Source organism: Delphinus delphis, chromosome 5, assembly GCF_949987515.2.
Source record: "Delphinus delphis chromosome 5, mDelDel1.2, whole genome shotgun sequence".
Lineage (NCBI taxonomy): Eukaryota > Metazoa > Chordata > Mammalia > Artiodactyla > Delphinidae > Delphinus > Delphinus delphis.
In genome coordinates this window covers 121,232,642-121,252,526 of record NC_082687.1, presented here as the reverse complement: position 1 = coordinate 121,252,526, position 19,885 = coordinate 121,232,642, and the positions used below count along the sequence as shown (strand labels likewise).

The 19,885-nt window shown below is 45.1% G+C and overlaps 2 long non-coding RNA genes across 4 annotated transcripts in view; one reads left to right on the top strand and one right to left on the bottom strand.

The window, feature by feature from the left end:
- Nucleotides 1–7,950, bottom strand: part of LOC132426151 (uncharacterized) — a 66,678-nt gene extending 58,728 nt beyond the window's left edge. For all 3 annotated transcript variants that reach the window (XR_009519615.1, XR_009519614.1, XR_009519613.1), the window contains exons 1-2: nt 7,853–7,950; nt 1,981–2,077 (exon numbers count right to left, since the gene is read on the bottom strand). This is a non-coding gene — a long non-coding RNA (uncharacterized lncRNA). The remainder of the gene's footprint in view (nt 1–1,980; nt 2,078–7,852) is intronic.
- Nucleotides 7,951–17,091: 9,141 nt separating this feature from the next.
- Nucleotides 17,092–18,514, top strand: LOC132425598 (uncharacterized). Its single transcript, XR_009519464.1, has 3 exons — nt 17,092–17,182; nt 17,584–17,788; nt 17,880–18,514. It is a non-coding gene; the product is annotated as an uncharacterized lncRNA (long non-coding RNA).
- Nucleotides 18,515–19,885: the final 1,371 nt, after the last annotated feature.

The following is a 19,885-nucleotide window of genomic DNA, read 5'->3' as shown; positions in this document are numbered from 1 at the left end:
AGAAAATACCTATACATATCTATCAATCAGCAAATATTTACTGCATGCCAACTCTACCCAAGTTAATGTGGTAGGAAGTATGGAAATACAGGGAGAAAAAGGCACAAGCCTACTCCTGGGGAGGACAGTATCCCAGTTGAAGAAGGAGAAACATTTGCATATGAATCTGGTGCACCAGTTATGGTTACAGGTCACCTGTGAGTGCTAAGTGACTGGGGCAAAGGTAATGATGTTCTTCCACCTGCAGTGGAAGAACAGGGGTGGGGAAAAGGCAGAGAAGGCTCTAGCGACCAGGATAGTTCAAAATCCTTTCGGAGAAGATGGACCTGAGCCGAGGCTTTAGCGATGAGTAAGATTCAGAAAAGGGAAAAGGAGGGGGAAGGGCATGAACAAAGGGAAGGAGAGATTCTGAGTGGACACTGGGACGATCACACAGACTCAAGCAGAGAGCTGAGGTAAAGAAATCGTGGCAGAGAGAGTTAGCACAGGTATCCAGACTCTGACACCAGCCTAAAGAATTTCAACTTTATGTCGGAAAGTGAAAAACAAATACCGTATGCTAACACATATATATGGAATAGAAAAAAAAAATGGTTCTGAAGAACCTAGGGGCAGGACAGGAATAAAGACACAGAGGTAGAGAATGGACTTGAGGACACGGGGAGGAGGGAGGGTAAGCTGGGACGAAGTGAGAGAGTGGCATGGACATATATACACTACCCAATGTAAAATAGATAGCTAGTGGGAAGCAGCCGCATAGCACAGGGAGATCAGCTCGGTGCTTTGTGACCACCTAGAGGGGTGGGATAGGGAGGGTGAGAGGGAGACAGAAGAGGGAGGAGATATGGGGATATATGTATATGTATAGCTGATTCTCTTTGTTATACAGCAGAAACTAACACATCATTGTAAAGCAATTATACCCTAATAAAGATGTTAAAAAATCTAAAAAAAGAATTTCAACTTTATCTCATGAGTGATACAAAGGTTATAAGGGTTTTGAACAAAGCTTTGACATGAGTCAAGTAGTATTTTAAGAAAATTTCTAGATTTGGGTCCAAAGAGCCTTCTGTGGCTGAACTATTTGCAGATATGGAAATTTGTGATTCCTTTCTCTCCCATTTTCAAGAATTCTGTGGCCCATTTGCCTGTGTTTACCACACTGTCGATTCGTATAATCCCTCAGAGTTGAGTTCCCCTTTCCAAAACAGGACAAGACTGAGGTAGCAAGCACGTGATTTGCCAAAAACTAAATCCATCTCGTACTCAGACTGCATGGCCACGTGATCCTTCTAAATTGGGTACTGACAACTCCTCAGGCTCTGAAACTGTTAGAAGAGAGACACATGCATTCAAATGCCGGCTCTCTTCCCTTAGTAGATTGTTATGGAAATAGAGAAGCATTGCTTTTTTCTTTTTTCCTGACAGTAAAAATTTTTTCTTGTTTTTCCTGATTATATAAATAATACATGCTTACTGTCAAAAATTAAAATACATCAAAGAATAAGGAAGAAGTCACCTGGAGTCCCAATCCTTCTGAGACAACCATCATTAATATTTAGAGATTCACTTTCTAAGCACCTCAACGTGTACAAATACCTAAACCCACATATTTTGTAATTTAATCATGGTTTTCAGTAACGTGCTGGTAATGTAAATGCCTTACTATTTAGTCATTTTGTTGCCTTTCAACTTTCCCTTCTTCTCTTTCCCACCCCTCAGTCCTGCCCTTCCTATACCCAGCTTTATATACTTAGTGTGTATCTTCCATAATTTTATGCCCTTATAAACATACTACATATACATATATAGGATTTTTACATTTCATTGTTAAATTTATAAAAGTAGCAGCCATCAAATACATTTCTCTGCACATATGTCGCCCACTAAACAGTGCATGATGAAAATTCCTCTGTTAAGTGATATTTAATTCATTCTTTTCAATATGTCATGAGATAATAATATTTATTGAGTACTCACTGTGTGCCAGGGACTCTTTCCATATTATGTTGCCACTTTTACTTAATTCTCACAAAAACCTTCTGAGATTGGTATCGCTGTTGTCCTCATGTTATGGCTGAGAAAACAGAGGCATAGAAGCTTAGCACCATTCCCAAGGCCATTCATCATACATGTAAGAGGAATATAGGGATTAAAGCCCAGGCAGTCTGACACAAGAGCCGTGCTGTTCACCCCTATACCACACGGCTGAGCCAGGCATGGTGGGTCTCCCAACCAGCCCATCACTAATGGGCATTCTCTTGATTCCAGTTTTTTGCCACTACAATAATACTTCAATAAATATCCTGATCTATGGGTGCTTTATTTCTTTTATCCAACAAATATTTATTGAGGACCTACTCTGTGCCAGCAACTATTCCAGATGCTAGAGTTCCAGTGGTAAGGGAAACAGGTGCAGTACTAGTTTTCATAGAGCTCATATTCTTGCAGGAGAAGACAATAAATGAATGAATGAACAAACAAGTGAACAAATGAACAAGAAAAATAGGAGATGATGCCATTGAGTCATATGTAGAGAATTAAAATAGGGTAATGTGATAGATAGAGAGCCACTTGGTGATAACTACAGATATTTCTTGTATGACACAGATCCCCAAATGGGAGATTGCTGGGTTGAAAGATATGTTTTTTTTTAACTTTAATAATTACTGCTACTTTGCTTCCTAAAAGGCTTATTTCCAATAAATCTCATTTCTAACAACAGAAATACAGATTTAAAAAATAAACTTTTCTTGTCTTCCTTTTTGACTCACTAAGGAAAGTTTTTAAAGATTTTTCTTTCTCTGCTAACTATGCTGACCTATTTCAAATTCAACGTATATAAATGTACATCAGCTACAAGGTAAACATCAAAAATTAACTTTATATTACTTTACGTACTTTTTAAAGCTTGTGTACTTTTTTTTCACATCTTTATTGGAGTCTAATTGCTTTACAATGTTGTGTTAGTTCCTGCTGTACAACAAAAGTGAATCAGCCATAGGTATACATATGTCCCCATATCCCGTCCCTCCTGAGCCTCCCTCCTACCCTTCCTATCCCATCCCTCCAGGTCATCACAAAGCTGTGTACTTTTATATCATTTTGTGTATACTTTGTGTACGTGTGTATGGCTATTCCTATGAAATCAAGAATATGGGTCTCAGAGAACACTCTCAAAGGAAACACGTGGATTTGTCAGTGAGCTGGGGGTGGAAAACTGTCTTGCTCCTATTCTTAATACAGATAGTGAAAGCAAACATTTTTAAAAGCTAGTTGAACACCACTCAGCTTTACAAAATAGCAAGGAAGCAAGTCTCGTAGATTGAAAAGAGACGCCTATAAAAAAAATCTTGATAAACATTAAAAAGCAACCTTGAGGGGCTGAGGTATTTCAGGAGCAGCAATCAAAAGAATACCACTGAATCCGCCACCCATAGCCTAGGGAGCTAGACTTTCCCACCACATCCCTTTCCTTATTTATAGGCCTGTCTGGTTATCACAAGTTCTCAGGGACTGTCATTATTTAAAAGACTTATAAATATGCAACAGGTATTTCATGGGAGAAAATGCAACTGAATAACTTCCAATCACCCTGAGATGCAGGAAGGAGGAGAGCCTGTCCTACTGGCTCTCACCAGTTCCATGACCCCTCAGCCATGCCAGGGAAAAGTCAACAGCACTCGGATACCTCCTTTCTGCAAAATGCCCTGTCGGATCAGAGGGAGGGCATGGCAGCTTCCATACCTAAACCCAGCCCCTCCATTTTAAAGGGCTACACGCTCTGATTTGTGCCGGAAAGCAGGGTTTTAATTTAACCGTGTTCCGTAAGCAAAAGAAGTGGAAAGAATTCTACGCCTAATCGTTGTGGGGTTTTTTTTTCCTCCCTTGAAATTTGATCATATTCCTAACTTTAGTCATACTGCCTGGTTTCCTTTCCTTAATGGAGTGAAATTTATGTCTGTGATTAGAGAATTGGCTTGGGAAAACCATTTGAGTTTTTAAAGTTACATGTTTTAACAATAATAGATATGGGAACCCTGGAAGAAAACCAGTATGTTTTGGATGTTAATTCAGACATCATAATGACTTGCTATTTCAATCCACAGTTAGTAGGTAATGGTGGTATTAGACATATTCAAGGGGGGAAAAAATTGAGTTGAAAGTTTTCAGAAGGATAGCATAGTGATAAATTTAAAATTATAGCCTAGATGTATAGCTTTTGGGCTAAAATGTCTGGAATTATTTTGAAAATAAAGAATAAGGCGACATGCATTAAAAGAGTAGCTTTTCGGGAAGTGCATTTACTACAAGCATGACATGAATTCTAACTTTCATCGACACAGGAAAAAAGAAATCAGATGTTCTTTGCTTTATGCAATAGATACGTTCCTTAATTCAACCGTATTTTTCAATGTATCAGGGAAACTCACTAGAAATGAAACGATGTGGTCAGACCTTTAGGGGAAGACGAGCAAGGCCACGAAATGCCCTTTGCCCAACACAAACACGCTAAATACCTCCTGGCTGGAGGCTGCTGGGGGTGTCTAGGAGCTCTGTCCTCAGAGCTGCACAAATCTGCATGTAAATGTCTCTACCTTCTTGCTGTGTGACTTACTGAGCCTCATCTACAAAATGGGGTGTTAGCAGTACCTCAACTTCAGAGGACATTATGAGAATTAAATGAGATAAGGTACTAATGTACATAAAACAGAGAAGACGTTAATTACATTTCAGTTCCTTCTTCCTTCCCACCCAGTTTTTATGTTGGCTCTGCGATACTTGAGTTGGAAGAAAGGACTCCCAATGGAAAAAAAAGAGGTGGATGTAGGGGTGAAAAGGAAGAGCTGTCTGGGAGCGGCCTGTACTTCACTTGGAAAAACAATCTCAATTAAAGAACCAAAGAAACACCACCCATATCTGAAGCATAACCTGTGGACAACCCTCTCTTGTAGCACAGAATGCTTTTTCTATATGAATAATTGCCTCCTAATGCTTTTTTTGGTTTTTTGGTTTTTTTGGGTTTTTTTTTTTGCGGTACGTGGGCCTCTCACTGTTGTGGCCTCTCCCATTGCAGAGAACAGGCTCCGGACGCGCAGGCTCAGTGGCCATGGCTCACGGGCCCAGCCGCTCCACGGCATGTGGGATCCTCCCGGACCGGGGCATGAACCCATGTCCCCTGCATCGGCAGGCGGACTCTCAACCACTGCGCCACCAGGGAAGCCCGCCTCTTAATGCTTTTAGTTTCTAAGTCTTTCTGATCAAGGCGTACTTAGTCATTTACATAGCTGAGATTTAATAAATATATAATTTATGTCACCCACTTCAATACTGTTCATTTAAATGCTACGGGTCTAGGATACTGTTTGTCCCCAAACAAGTATTAAAATAGTTATTAATTCTAACAGCATGATAGCCAAAAAAAAACTTCCAAAATATCATAAGCATAGCAAAAACGAAAAGCCAAATCTATGCTCGCAAGCGGTTATTTAACATACAAATTCTAAATTCTTAAATATCACTACAGCATATAGCATTCTCCATAACATGTAGGAAAGTACATTCGAGAAGTCTAAGTGACTCCTGAGGCTTCTTAAGAGGTTAATGACGTTAAAAATACAGGATTAAAAATTGTATAGAAGTATTTTCTGACTAAGAACTTTCATTTTCGTAGACCCTCACTTGCCGTTTCCATCAGTCTCTCGGGTGACTTTGGGTGAAGGTCCATTTTTCACAAGGGACCAAATGTTGATCACTTGACAAGAGTTGCGGGCTGCCTCTGTCGGGACATGTGAAGAAACGCAGAATCACCCTGAGGCGCTGGGCACTTTATTCGCTGCAGAAGCCACTTGTTCCCACGCACGGGATGAAATGTCAGAGCTTTGGGCCTGACGGAGATTATACAGCATCATGGGCTTTTAGGATACCTCGTGAGTAGGTGAAATTGCCAATATTATCTCCCTAAATGCCAAAGGCCAGCACTACAGATAGAGGAATCAGGATGCAATTAATCACACCTAGCACAGACAGGAACTGAGAGCAAGAAGACATGTTTTAAATCAACTTTAAACCTAGTGTCTTTTGCAGGCATCTCTCTTTTTTTGAACGCGGATGGGTAATAGTCAGATACCTGTGGGCCATCCATGCCCTGCCTTAAAGAGACCGGTCTGATGATAAAGCGGTCTTGACTTCATTCAACAATCTAAATTACCCAATCTCCTTACATGGTGTGAGAAGTCATTTGGCAAGGAGAATTTTCAAGTTCATTTCTTTCTTTGTTCTCCATGTCCCTGAGATCTACCTACAGAGCCTGGTTTTCTAGACAATTTGCCACAAGTTGTTTCTCTGTGTTTGTCTTGGTTTTTTAATTATAACTAAAGACTACTGAAATATTTGAGACTCTTTTTATTCCACATTTAAAAAGAAATAATCATTCACGTAAGTTACAAAATCAATTCAGTAAAGAGGGGGAAAATTATACAAACTCGTGATTTGCGTAACACAAGTCCACACAACCAGACTGTCTCCCATCTTCTTTTAAGCTTTTAACTAGTTCCTTTGGCATCATATTTAGATGGTTTTACATAGCACCAATCCTCTAATTAAAATATTTAAATAAGATTTCATACTAACATGGCTTTATCCTAACATTTCTTAAACGAATACAGAAAAAAAATCCATTAGAGTCAATTCTCGGCTCCCCATTTCCACCAACATCCACTCCATCACCACTGCCAGCCCCAAACTGCTTTATTGCAGTGGAATTATGTTATAATGTTAAATTGCTATAATTCAAGTTTCCAGACTAGAGGAAAAGCAGCCTTAGAGATAGTCGTTCTCAGGCGAATTAGCAAATGAAAAGAAGTGTGTTGAAGGAAAAGTCAGGGAGCTGGGGAAGGAACTCCCACAGGCTGTTTCCAGGCCCTTTTACCCACCTCTCACCCCCATCCCTCTGTGTCTTCCTGGGGTTTTGTTGTTGTGGATTTAAGCGTGTTTGAAGTAGTGGGAGGACGATTGAAAGGTGATGGCCACTTGGTGCTGGGGCTAAAGAACCTTGAAGAGTTCAACTCGGGCTCCCACTACTGCCCACTCCGTCTCTCTCCTCAGCTCCTAACGCCCTCCATGCTCAGCTGGGTCCTTTCCAAGTGAAGAGTGGCTGAAGCAGGGACCAGAGAAAACATTTCTGGAAGATAATTCCTTGCTGTAGAAAATGAGCTGTAATCAAATCAATAAAGCATCATTCCTATGAGCCTCTACCTGACATAGAAATTACATTGTTCTACTGAACACTCCTTTGAAATGAGATGCCATCGCTCCCCACATCCCTTCATTGAATAAAGATTCATTCAGAATTATTACGTGTCAGGTCCTCTGCCAGACACAGGGGGGAGACACAAAGATGAAATGACAAAATGATGAGCCCTGCCCTCAACGTGCTGGGAAGGGGGTGGTGGAGGGAAGGAGTATAAACCCTAACTTCTCTTTGTAGCTCTTTTTCCCCTTTAATCAAGCCCACATGTTTAACGCAGGGGAACTGAATGTGGTGAGGAGGGAAGGATTATAAAAATGTTCACTTTCATCCTACAGATATGAGAAAATAAGAACATATTGCCATTACTCGACAACTTTATGGCTCCGAATAACGCCAGCACACAGTAAATCAAGGCAGCCTCGCATGGGCTTCACCGAACGGGCACCTCACGTTTGCTCGGGGAGGGAGCCCTGGTGATGCCAGCCCAGTGCCCGGCTGCCCAGGGCCCCAGACGGGAGGAGAAAGGGCCGAGGAAGACAGGAGCCCCATCTGCTCTCAGAGCCAACAAAAAGCCCACCAACCCCAAGGCCCTCCACAAACCTTCCTTCTCTTCTTAAGAAATGACAGAAATCAGGAAATATTACTTCAGCTTGCAGGCTTCTGTCCTGGCCTATCAAACCCACAGAGAAGTCCCAGCAAATTACTGGAAACTGCACTTTGAACTTAGCCCCTGGCAAGGAGCCCAGTCAAACACAAATGTAAAAAGTTCCTCTCCTCCGAGGGGCCCCTGCGCCAGGGTGTCCCTATAGACACTCGGAGAGCTGATTGCAACAGGTTGGAATGAGGCCCTGAGTCAGGAAAACAAGCCCTGACCAGTATGATTTCCTACTGCCTGTGTTGTTTCTCAAAAAAGTTTTTTTTGGCTTCCTCTCCCTCGTTTGTTGGACTGGGTTACAGGCTCAGGTCCCATCGAGGAAAAGATTGGCACCATTTTCACAAAAATGCTGGATCGTGTTTGGTTCCCAAACTGCTCCATCAGCCCCGCTGGTAAGTCGGGTAATGTCAGGGGACAGCAGGGGTCGGGGGACCGGTCAGGCCAGTTGCTAAGCAAATTCTCTGAGCTCCTAGGGCCTCCAGAAGTAATTAGCTGGTAAACCCTGAGGATATTTCCACCTCCCACAGGGAGACAATCTTCCTCTGACCACTAGACTTCACTCCACGGTGTTAAAAGACACCAACAACAGGGGCTGTCAGAGCACAAGCACCTTCTGCGGTGCCAGGTCCCCTGGCGGCTTCTTCTTCAGAGGAAACGACTAAAACATGGGCCTCTTTCTAGCTCTGTTCTATTTCTAAGAAAACTCAATTTGCACACACAAATAAACTGACTCATTATAAAACTAAGAGGTCAAAGAGAGACAGATAACACTGAAGGTTAGACAGCTGGAGAAACAAGCCTCTATTCCAGCTGCAGTGGGAGCTCCTTGGAGGAAGCAGTAAATCCCCGGGGGAGCCAGCAGCGACCTGCGAAGTGGAGAGGCTGCCCTCCTCCTCCACTTTCTGTCAGATCAAACATTCCTTTCCCCGGTACCGAAGCGGATGCAAATCACCGTCAGATCGGCCAGCAGTGACCTAACGCTCCTAACGTGCAATTATTCTAACTGCTTTCTCATAATGGGGCTTTTCCCTATGATACTTGTATTGTTTCATAGGCAGGGTATGAAGAGTGCAGTGATCTACTCTTCTGATAATTTTATAAAGAAAATTCCCCAAAACGTGTTTTTTAAAGCCCTGTGTTCTCTCTACGGATCTCGCAGGGATTGCTAGAACTGCTTGTTCCATCTCTAAGCCCACAGCTTCCCCCCTTCCCTGACCTCTGACTGACCCAGTGCTACAATAACCAACAGTCAATGAGCACCACACCATTCCCCCCCAAAATGCTATTGGTAAAGTCTCCCTTATAAGGCACTCCTGGCTGGCCCTGGCATATTCCAGGGTGCTTCCCAGAGCTTGGGCACTGTGATTGTTAAAGCTGAACGCTACCATTTGCTCCCCCTCTCCTACCTCCCAGTGGTTCTAGGAGAAGTAACTCAAGAAGAACAATACACCCAGATCCCATATAAAGTCTATCAAGATGGTGCGTTCAGGTGAATCGCCCTCTCATCCATGCACTCAATACGTATTTATAATGATTCTCCCTAACAAAGCCAATCTTACCACGTAGATCGCTCTCAGGCGCTGTGTCCTCATCTACAAAGTGACCTGGGAGAAAAGTACCTAACATTTCGGGAGGTTGCCCCAATAGATGGCCAGGGTGAGCGGTCACACTCAGCATAGGGGAGAGGCCCAGGGAATAGCTGGAAAGAGGAGATTTGACGCAGGACGGGAAGGGAGCCTCTGGTGCCTCCCAGGAAAGTGAAGCCTGCCAGTGTATGAACCTCCCCCCATGAGAAAAGGGCAAGAACCAACAGCAGTGTCAGGAACTGAGTTTGGTGGGTATCAGGCATTAGAGCAGCGTGTCTTGAACTCAGGTGTCACGAGAAGCCCCAGGAATGCTTGATCAGCGGGCAGACTCCTCAGCCGTCCCCAGCTTACTCCCAGAGGTTCTGATCCACTTGTCTGGTCAGGCCCCAGGGGTGCTGATGCTGGACATTCATAAACCACAGTTTGAAAAACACGAACTTAGAGAATGAAAGGAAGAAGAGAATCAGGAAGGGTGAAAACAGAGAGGCGTGGAAGGCAGCAAGAGACAGTCTAGAAAACGGAAGAACCAAGATGGTGTAGCAGTAGTTCAGAATGGAAAAAGAAGACAGGGGCTTCCCTGGTGGCGCAGTGGTTGAGAGTCCGCCTGCCGATGCAGGGGACACAGGTTCGTGCCCCGGTCTGGGAGGATCCCACATGCCGCGGAGCAACTGGGCCCGTGAGCCACAACTACTGAGCCTGCGCGTCTGGAGCCTGTGCTCCGCAACAAGAGAGGCCACGACAGTGAGAGGCCCCCGCACCGCGATGAAGAGTGGCTCCTACTCGCCGCAACTAGAGAAAGCCCTCGCACAGAAACGAAGACCCAACACAGCCAAAAATAATAAATAAATTAATTAATTAATTTTAAAAAATCTTTGCATACAATGTGATTAAAATAAAAAATAAAAAAATAAAATGAAGAGAGTTTGCCAAGAAGCTGGGGCAGGGGGGCGGTGGTGGGAGGGATAACGGGGTGGCCAAGGACTTTTTTTTTTTTTAATTTATTTTTGGCTGCATTGATTCTTCGTTGCCACACACGGGCTTCCTCCAGTCGCCACAAGCCGGGGCTACTTTTTCTCGCATGCGCGGGCTTCTCATTGTGGTGGCTTTTCTTGTTGCACAGGCTCTAGGCACGTGGGCTTTGGTAGTCGTGGCGCACGAGCTTCAGAGCACAGGCTCAGTCGTTATGGCGCACGGGCTTAGTTGCTCTGCGGCATGTGGGATCTTCCCGGACCAGGGATCAAACTCGTGTCCCCTGCATTGGCAGGTGGATTCTTAACCACTGCACCACCAGGGAAGTCCCCCAAGGATATTTAGATCTCCAGCAAGGCCTGAGTCTCTATAAGACCAAGTCTCCATAAGACAAAGATAGGAAGTAGATTATTTTGGTTTATTCTGTTAAATGCTCAAAAAAACAATAAACAAACAAGCATTCTTAAATTTGTATGATGCCAATATGATGTTCAAGTGAAAATATTCTAAAACTCAAATTAACTTTTTCAGAAAAACAGCTTTATTCAAGCAATATGGACAGCTGGCTGCCTGGAGGTATACAACTAAATCACCAGGATCTGTATACTAATAACAACAGGTGATGCAATTGTAACCATCCACTTCTTCAATTCATTAGTTACATTAAGGACCCAGACACATGTTCTAAGCCAAGGAGACACAGAAAGCTGGAAGAACTGAGGTTGCAAAGAAGGCCTCCGTCTCCATTCAGAAATCCAAGGAACCAATGAATTTCAGTTGTGTCAAATCACATGGAAGACTAGAGCCATGTGGCTGGGTGAGGACTTAGTGAGGGGAAAATTCAGAGGGCTTCCCCACCAGAAAACGTCCTGGTGCCAAAAAGCCTTCCCACCCTCCCCCACTCAATCTCCATTCATTGGACCACAACCACCTTTTGATGACAATAGAAAAAATTATTTTTACTTACCCTATAAAGAAGGCAATACAAAGATCCACAGAATATAAAGCAAAGGGATGAAAAACAGGAGAGAAAAGATGTCCAGGAGATCCACCGTGCGACTAATAGGAATTCCAGAGAGAGAGAACAGAGAATGTAGCATGAAGAAATTATCAAAGAGATAATACGAGAAAATGTCCCATACCTGAAGGACACAAGTGAGGGCCCATGAAGGGAGCATCACACTGAATAATAGAAGATTTACAGCAGAACACGTCAGTGTCAAGTTGAGAAGATCCTAAAAGCTTCCATAAAGAAGAAAAAGGTCACAAATAAAGGACCAGTGGTCAGGATTGCTATCTCACTCCTCAGCAGCAACACCTTCACCCAGAAGACAAGAGAACAATGCCTTCAAAATTCCGAAGGGAAGGGATATCCAAAATCTAGGTTTATAGAACCAAGCATACTAGTAACTAACACTCTATAGGACACGGAGGCTGGGTGGACAACCCTCTCTTCTGTCACTGAGCACGGCTTTTTTAAGGCCCCCCCCCCAGGGATTATCTGGCCCAGGTTTTCTCTATTAAGGAGCTGCTTTTGCCCAGGCAAGGTGCACTGAGAGCTCTCCCCATAACACCTGATGCTCAATGGATTTAAACTCTGCTGCCTGACCTCACAACCCCTTGCCTTAATCTTTACTTTCTTGACCACCTTTACTAGTAACCTTGCTATCTGTCCCCGCTCCCCATGCAATTTGGGCCCTCACCTCCACTTTTTTTTTCTTTTTTTGGCCACACCATGTGGCTTGTGGGATCTTAGTTCCCTGGCCAGGGATTGAACCTGGGCCCTCAGCAGTGAGAGCACAGAGTCCTAACCACTGGAGTGCTAGGAGATTCCCTCCACATTTTCAACGTAAGCTTTTCTCCAGGACCCAGAGGTGCTGCACACGGCGCTTTACGTACACTCCTCCTAAATGCAAGGGCCCCACTTAGCCTGTGCCGCCCTAACAGTGGACCTAAAACAGGAAAGGTCAAGTGGGGCCCAATGGAGGCTCAGAGCAAAAGGGAAATAAGAGCATCTGCTACTAAGACATGCCCCGGGACAACAATGGAAGAGTGTTGTGTTTTGTCCGTATTTGAGCTCTCCAGTGTGGAAGAACACACAGGGATTCTGGGAAGAAGCTCTTTTAAGAAATAGGTATTTTCCCAGAACGTCATCCTTGTCATAACTCTCAGGATCCTTAAGCCTAACGATGGAAAAGAATCTCTGTGGAGCTCAGGTTCAGGAGAGAAGACGTAACCCCGTTGCCTTACTCCATCATATTAACAGAATGTCCCTAAATAACAACATGTGCCCCAAAAAGCATCTGAGGCTTTAGGACATCCTAGATATTAGAATTTTAAAAAATTAGGTGAACTTCCTTTCTATTTGGAAATGTACAATACAAATTGCCCCAAAGCTCCAGTCCTGGTGTACCACCAGCGCCATGCTCCACCTGTCCAAAACCTGATTCATGACCTCCTTCCCTAAAACTCCTTCTCCAACTTCCTTATTTCATTTACTGGCATCACCAGCATCCCTTTCATGTGCTTCTAAAACTGGGAGTGTTCTTTGCATCCTTCCACGTGCTCCCACCCAGCTGATGAAATCCCGTCAAACCTGGACAGTCCTGTTGGCCCTCCTCTGCATGAGCTCCCCCTCATTCCCCTACCCGCCTTCCCAAGGTCACTCCAGTTTCAGGTTCTCGTTCCCTCCACCTAGTCCATAGCTTCCCAACTACTGCCACTAACTAAATGAATCCAGGGCAGAGTTCTGATCATTTTCTGTAGCAGAGACCACACAAAGCTGCCTTCCAATATCCACTTTCCCTTCTCTCTTAGTAACAGAACCCCGACTTTCAGCTAGTCACATCCCTGCCCAGAATAAAGTGTACATTTCTTAGGTTCCCTGAAACTAAGTGTGGCAATAAGACTCAGTTCTGGCCGATGAGATGTAAAAAACTGGGTCGTGAGGGACCGCTGAGAAGGCTGATTAAAGGGAGCTGACTCAGCTGGGATGCGTGCCCTTTTTCCTTTACACTCCTTCCAGCCTGCAATGCAAGCATGGTGGGTGGAGCCCAGCACCCATCGTGGGCCATGAGGTAACTGTGAGAAGGAAAGCCTGCTTTGCTAAACGGAAACGCAAAACACTAGGAGGGGTCTGGGTCCCTGATGGCTGCATGGAGCTCGCGTGCCTGCCCCAAGTTTGCCAATCTTGAAGGATCTTATAGAAGGAAGTAACTCTTCTCTGCTGAAGCTACTATTTTTCAGGTCTCTGTTACTCACAGCTGCATGCAAAACATAACTGACCAAATCTTGCTCTCAAAAATCATTGCTGGCACCTGAATTCCAACGAAACAGTGTCCAGATTGGCCAAGCTCCCATGGCAATCCCAAATCTGGACTGAAACTTCTTTTCCAGCCTTGTCTTCCAACTTCTGTCCTTCGTGCAATTTATAATCCAGCCAAACGAAACAGCTGTGATTCCCAAGGAGCAGGGCCATTACCCACGGCCTTCAAGAGAGCTGTAGAACTTTAGAGCTGAAGACCTCAGCGAGCCTCTAGAGCAGTGGGTTTGTAACAGTTGTTGTCGGTGAGTCTCCCTTTCCATTTAGTAAACAAATATCTTTCACAAAACTGCAATACCTAAAAGATGAGAGCAGAGCCGCTGTGATTTGAAAACCACTGGCCTGGTCCAAGTTTTTATTTTTTTAAAAGTGAGGAAACTGAGACCCACATGGATGGGAGTTGGTATCACGGGTCCCAGGCTGGCTAGCAGCAGGTCCGAAAACAGAACCCAGGCTTCCCAGCACCTACTCTGTTCTTTTCATTATTTTTTACCAATAGGTGATGCAAAGAGAGGTGCTCAATAAAAGCACAACAAAGTGTAGCGAGTTTTCAGATAACTATTATTTCCGGTTAAAGGAAGACGAAATTATACTAAACAAGGATTTCTGGGCCTTCTCAATCCCCATCGACTAGGTTGACTAGGGATAAAGAACAGGGGACCCTGGGTTAATTCCCGTCAATCTGGAATTTTCTGAACACCATGTTTCCCATTCGGACCCATGGCCAAAGGAGCTGCTGTAATTAGCCCAGCGCCCAGAGATGTGGGATTATACACCAGGTCAAAAGACGTGTCTCCCCGTGATACTCATAAAATCCCATGGACCAGTGTTTTACACTATTAGAAATAATCAAGATGCTGGCTTCCCTGAGAAAGCCACATTCTGTTTCGTCCTTTAGTCCCCATGAGTGGCAAACTGAGTTGAAGATGCTAAACTGTGAGCCCCTCCTTTGCCTTTGGGGTACTGGTAAAACCCTGACTCTACCTGACTGTGTTTAAGGAAGGTCACTGCTCCATGTAAAACAGAGAGGGAAGGAATCACTGAAAGGAAGGAACCTCAGAGACCATCAAGTTCCGCTTCATTGAGGTGAAGTTCTGCTTTGTACACTTACTCGTTTTGAATTAGGTCCCTTCTCTCTACTTGGATAATAAAATCACGGGGGACAAACAAGAGGCATGTACAAGGTTAATGTCGCCTAAGGAAGAAAGAACTGGGCTGTGATTGTTGAGCAGGAAAAGACAGAGGAAGGGGAAGAAACAGAACTTGTGTAGGGTCCCAAAAGGTACTGGGGGCTAAAAACGTTCCTCCGGGCAGTTTGCCTGCTCTCCAGAGAGAGGGCAAGGAGAACAGTCTCGGAACCGGGGCGGAGAGGATGAGGCCAAATGCAACGGACCGCTCACCATCACTGCATGTTCAACAGACTTGGGTTTGCAAACGCACCTCTCTCCTCCGGAGTCGCCAGATCTGATGCACACACAGCCTGACTGCGCACACGGTGTGACCGGGGGCACGTGATCTCGCTAAAACATCTGGAGATGATAACACAGTACCTATTTGGTGGGCTGTTATGAGGAATAAAGGAAAGTACCACACAGAACGTGGCACACGGGAAGTACTCAGTAAATGTTAGCTATTACCGCGTCGTACACTCATATATATTCCATCTCCCCAGCTAAACCGTAAATCCCTTAAAAGCAGAGACCATGCTCTTACTTCTCCAATGCACACAGAATCCACACTTAGATGCTTTCGGTGTTGGTTGATAGATTAATGGGCACTGGAAGAGGAGGCCAAGCTCATTAGATTACATGTGACAGCATGTTTCTTCGAGAAACTCCCTATCAGCCCTTTATTTGGGGGAGAAAGCTGCAAATCCCCGCACCTTTTAAAAAATATCAAAGTGTCCCCTATCTTCTCCTATTTTCCAGATCAAAGAAGAGAGCTGTCAAGGGCACGCTAGGGACGGCAGAGCCGGGGAAGTGACGGAGGCACGCGGTTCCAGTCCGGGGCCTGCAGCTCAGGCTCCTGCCAGGGCGGCTCGGCCCTCCCCGCGTGCAGCCTCCGCGTCCAGACTTGTGCCGCAGCTCCTGGGACACCCGCTCGGCCTTCTCCTCCGCAGACCGCGCTGCCTTTGTCGGGCAGCCCGGTTCACGCCAGAAAACCCCACGGCCGGCCGTGCCTTTTCACTGGTAATGATCAAAGTGGAGGCCGTCGGGGTCGGAGGCAAGCACCCTTTCAGGAACTCTGCTTCAAATTCAGATTCAAAACAGCACTCCGGGCTCAACCTTCCCGAGTTTTCGGAAACAGGGGCGCCTTCCCGGGGTGGCAGGTGAGGTCACGTGGCTGCCTTCCCAGAGGCCCTCGCCCCTCCCGTCTGGGGAATCTGGTTACCTGGAAGGTCGGGCCACTTCTCCCAGTCTGGGTAGAGGCCGGAGGGACTGGGTGCAGGGGGTGGAGAAACCAGAACCCTAGGAGAAGGGAAACAGGTTTCCTTTTGGGGGGGCACCCGTGCTGCAGGCGCATGTGGCTGGGAGGAAGAAAAATGCCAGTTACCTTTGTTCGTCTTGAAACAAAGACAGAAAGGGGGTGCTTCCCCGCAGCCCTGCCTGCAAATGCAGGTGACATGCGTACCTGAAGGTGTCCTGGGTGGGCACCAAAGACGCTGGCAGCCACACGCTGATGGGGCAAATCACAGGGTCATTGTGTAAGCAGTGGCTACTGAGGATGGCTATATAATGGAAAGCACACCTGGCTCCTGCAGAGCCGGGGAGTGAAAAATTGCTTTTACGGAGCCATCAAGTGAGCAGTAGGCTGACGGGCTTCCACTGTGTCAGAACGAGGTTGTGCACCGTATACAATTGCAGGTATCGTGCGAGGTCTTCACGGAGCCCCACGTACGAACGAGTGTACGTGCCAACCGTATGGGTCTTAGGAATATCCCCGCTATTTTTCCTTAAGACAAAGGAGGAACCATTTCCCTCCACTCCAGTATTTGGGGAAATCAGACTCTGCCAGGCCAGTTCCTCCGTCGGTATCTTCTGAGTTTACAGTCAGCAATCTGGAAGTTTACCCTCTAGGAAGGCAGACACCTCCACAGGGGAAATGGGACACCTTTGAGATTAAAACAACCAGAAAAGGAAGAAAAAGCAGATAATATCCTTTCTGCCATCCCCTAATACCTTGAGGAGTTCAAAGGTTTTCCAAGCCTGCGGGCACTTGGCAATTATAATTACACAGTAAAATACCTAAGGTTAATGAATAACCTCTAAAGGAAGTTACTTCACATAATGACAGCAATTTCTCTGAACTAAATGTTAATAATAAGGCCTGTAATACTATGAGAAGGAAATGGTGGCAATTGGCAAATGGAGCTATGTTGCTTGGTAACAAGACCTGAGGTATGAACATTCTCTTTACCTCATGGGAAAGGGGTGGGTGGAAAGATTGCAGCTCTAGCCTGAATGGTTTGAAAGGCAGGCAGTTTATGAAGCCACCGGCTGTCCAGGGGTACGTAAAGTGGAAGCATATGTGGCAGATCACTCTGTTAGCGGAGAGAAGTTTGAGGGGGAATAATTCCCTGAGAATTACTTAGCAGCACAGTAAAGGAAATGGGGTGTAATCTGCAAAGAGACTGAGGGCAACCTAGTTCACATTACCTGGTACAAATCGCTGCTACTCAAATAGAACAGTTCAGCGAAATCCACCCAAGAGCTAAATCTTCTCCCGTGCCTCTCTGCCCCTGTTTGCTCCAGCAGAGACATACACTTTGATCCTCTTGTTTGTTTTTTCTGTTTTGCAGCAACTGTGGCATTTGAGAGATGAATTAGGAAAGGAATGCAATTAAGGCAACCTAAGAGTGCAATGTTCCTCACAGAGGAAAACGGGACACATTTGAACTGCAGGCGTACCTTTAGTTGGGTAATTATTGGCAGTCTGAATTGAAAGATCCTAGAGACAACTTCTTCCAGCTGGTCATTAATCAACAGGAAAGAGCCTCCAACAAGGTCATTATTACCTTAAACCATTACAGGAGCATATTCAGTGAGAGGCTGAGATAAGACTGAAAGTTTTAAATCCCTGTTTGTTTTATGGCAGTGGTTCTCAGATCCGTCAAAGGCCCCATATCACCTGGACAGCCTTTAAAAATACAGCTTTCGGGCCTCCCTGGTGGCGCAGTGGTTGAGAGTCCGCCTGCCGATGAAGGGGACGCGGGTTCATGCCCCAGTCCGGGAGGATCCCACATGCCGCGGAGCGGCTGGGCCCGTGAGCCATGGCCGCTGAGCCTGCGCGTCCGGAGCCTGTGCTCCGCAACGGGAGAGGCCACGACAGTGAGAGGCCCGCGTACCGCAAAAAAAGAAAAAAAGAAAAAAAAAATACAGCTTTCTGGGGGCCCACGCCTGGATATTGAGAAAGTAGGTCTAGGATAGTATCTGAGAATTTATACGAAATTCTCCATGGTATTCAGATCATTGGCCAAGTGTGAGAACCACTGCTCTATGTTAGGAGGAGTTTCTGGCTGGACAAAAGACAGAACGTGAGAGTGTATACTTTCTTGCACTTGGAATTTAATGCAGTTCAATTATTTCCCTAAGAGAAATTTTTAAAAATTTTAAAAGAAACTTAAATATACTCATTCTAAATGCATTGTTTCATCAAGTTTCCTTTTTTTAATATTAAAAACGTTTTAGAACGGATTGTAATACCAAAAATAAATTTGCTTTCTGACTATACCAGCATTTAATTTGTGGCCATTTACTGTAACTTCAGTAGCCAAATAAAATCATCAGCCCTATCCGCCTTAAAAGGCTCACCCTATGCAAAACCATAAAACGGGCCAAGTTTGCCCCCAGCCTTGGTTATTTTTTCACGGGGTTCCTTATCAAGAGTTGGCCGGTGCTTTCTAGAAGCCCTCAGCAGATTTCCCTTTCCCAGATTTTCCTTCACCACATGCTCCCTCTGACCTCTACCTTGGGATCTCTGACTTCTTTAAAAGCAGGAATAAGCCTATGTTATTTAGCTATGGTTCTTAGTGGGCTAATGTTACAATGGCCAAATTACACAAACATATATTTACAAAAATTGGCGGGTGGGGGGAGAGAGGACTTCATTCAAAGGACTCTTGGATAGTGAGAAGATGTTTGAAGTAGATTGGGCTTCTGGCCCTGAAAATGACACTGTCTTACACTTAGATGGAGCCCTAAATCCTTCGAATCTCTGCATTTACTATGCACGGTGCAAGGAATCACATACGATTCAGACTTTCTATGTTCAAGGAAATTAAAAGCCATCCACTAAATAATCAAGAGAAACACCATCAAAACAATTAAAAATAAGCACCAGTGGAATGTCTGGATCTCTTGAACCACCAGAAATGTTCCCTCACAAAGCGTGGACTTGACAACTAGACAAAAGCCATTTCCGCATCTCCCAAATTGCATAGGGGTCATTAACATGATTGTTCTGAAGCCGGAAGCAGTTTTACCTTAACCTCAAATTCTAATTTATTGGAAAGTTCTTTAAAAAGAAATCACTAGCACCATTACATCCATATTCTGGGATGAGTAGGAACCTCTGGAAAGCTCCACTGCGGTGCATCTCTTGATGTTTAGAAGAACAACACCTCTCAGTCCTGAACGCAAGGACACATGCCTAAAAGATCACAGGGACGTGCTGATTCACCAGCCAGCTTGAATTGAGGTCGCCTAATGTAGCTGAAAGCTGTGAGAGCTATTTACCCTCACGTCTCATGGTCTGAATAATGTCGGTCGTACAGAAACGTGATGGTCAGGCAAAAGGAAGCTACGCCTTCCCTGTAACACTGCCACCTCCCCCCTCCCCCCTGCCACCTCCGTCTACGCTCTGGGCACCTGTGCATGACTCCAGTGATGCCTTTGCCACACTCCCATGCTCATGTTGACCTATCTGTCTTCTGTGATGGAAGACAGGCTCGCTGAGGGCAGGAAGTGGATTTTACTCAGTCTCACTTTGCAGGGTTGAGCACGGTACCATAGGTACTGTCGGGGCGGTGGGGGGGGGGGGGTAGGAATTTTACTTCTACCCTCTTTGAGTCCCTGGCTGGGCCTGAGAATTAAATTGACATA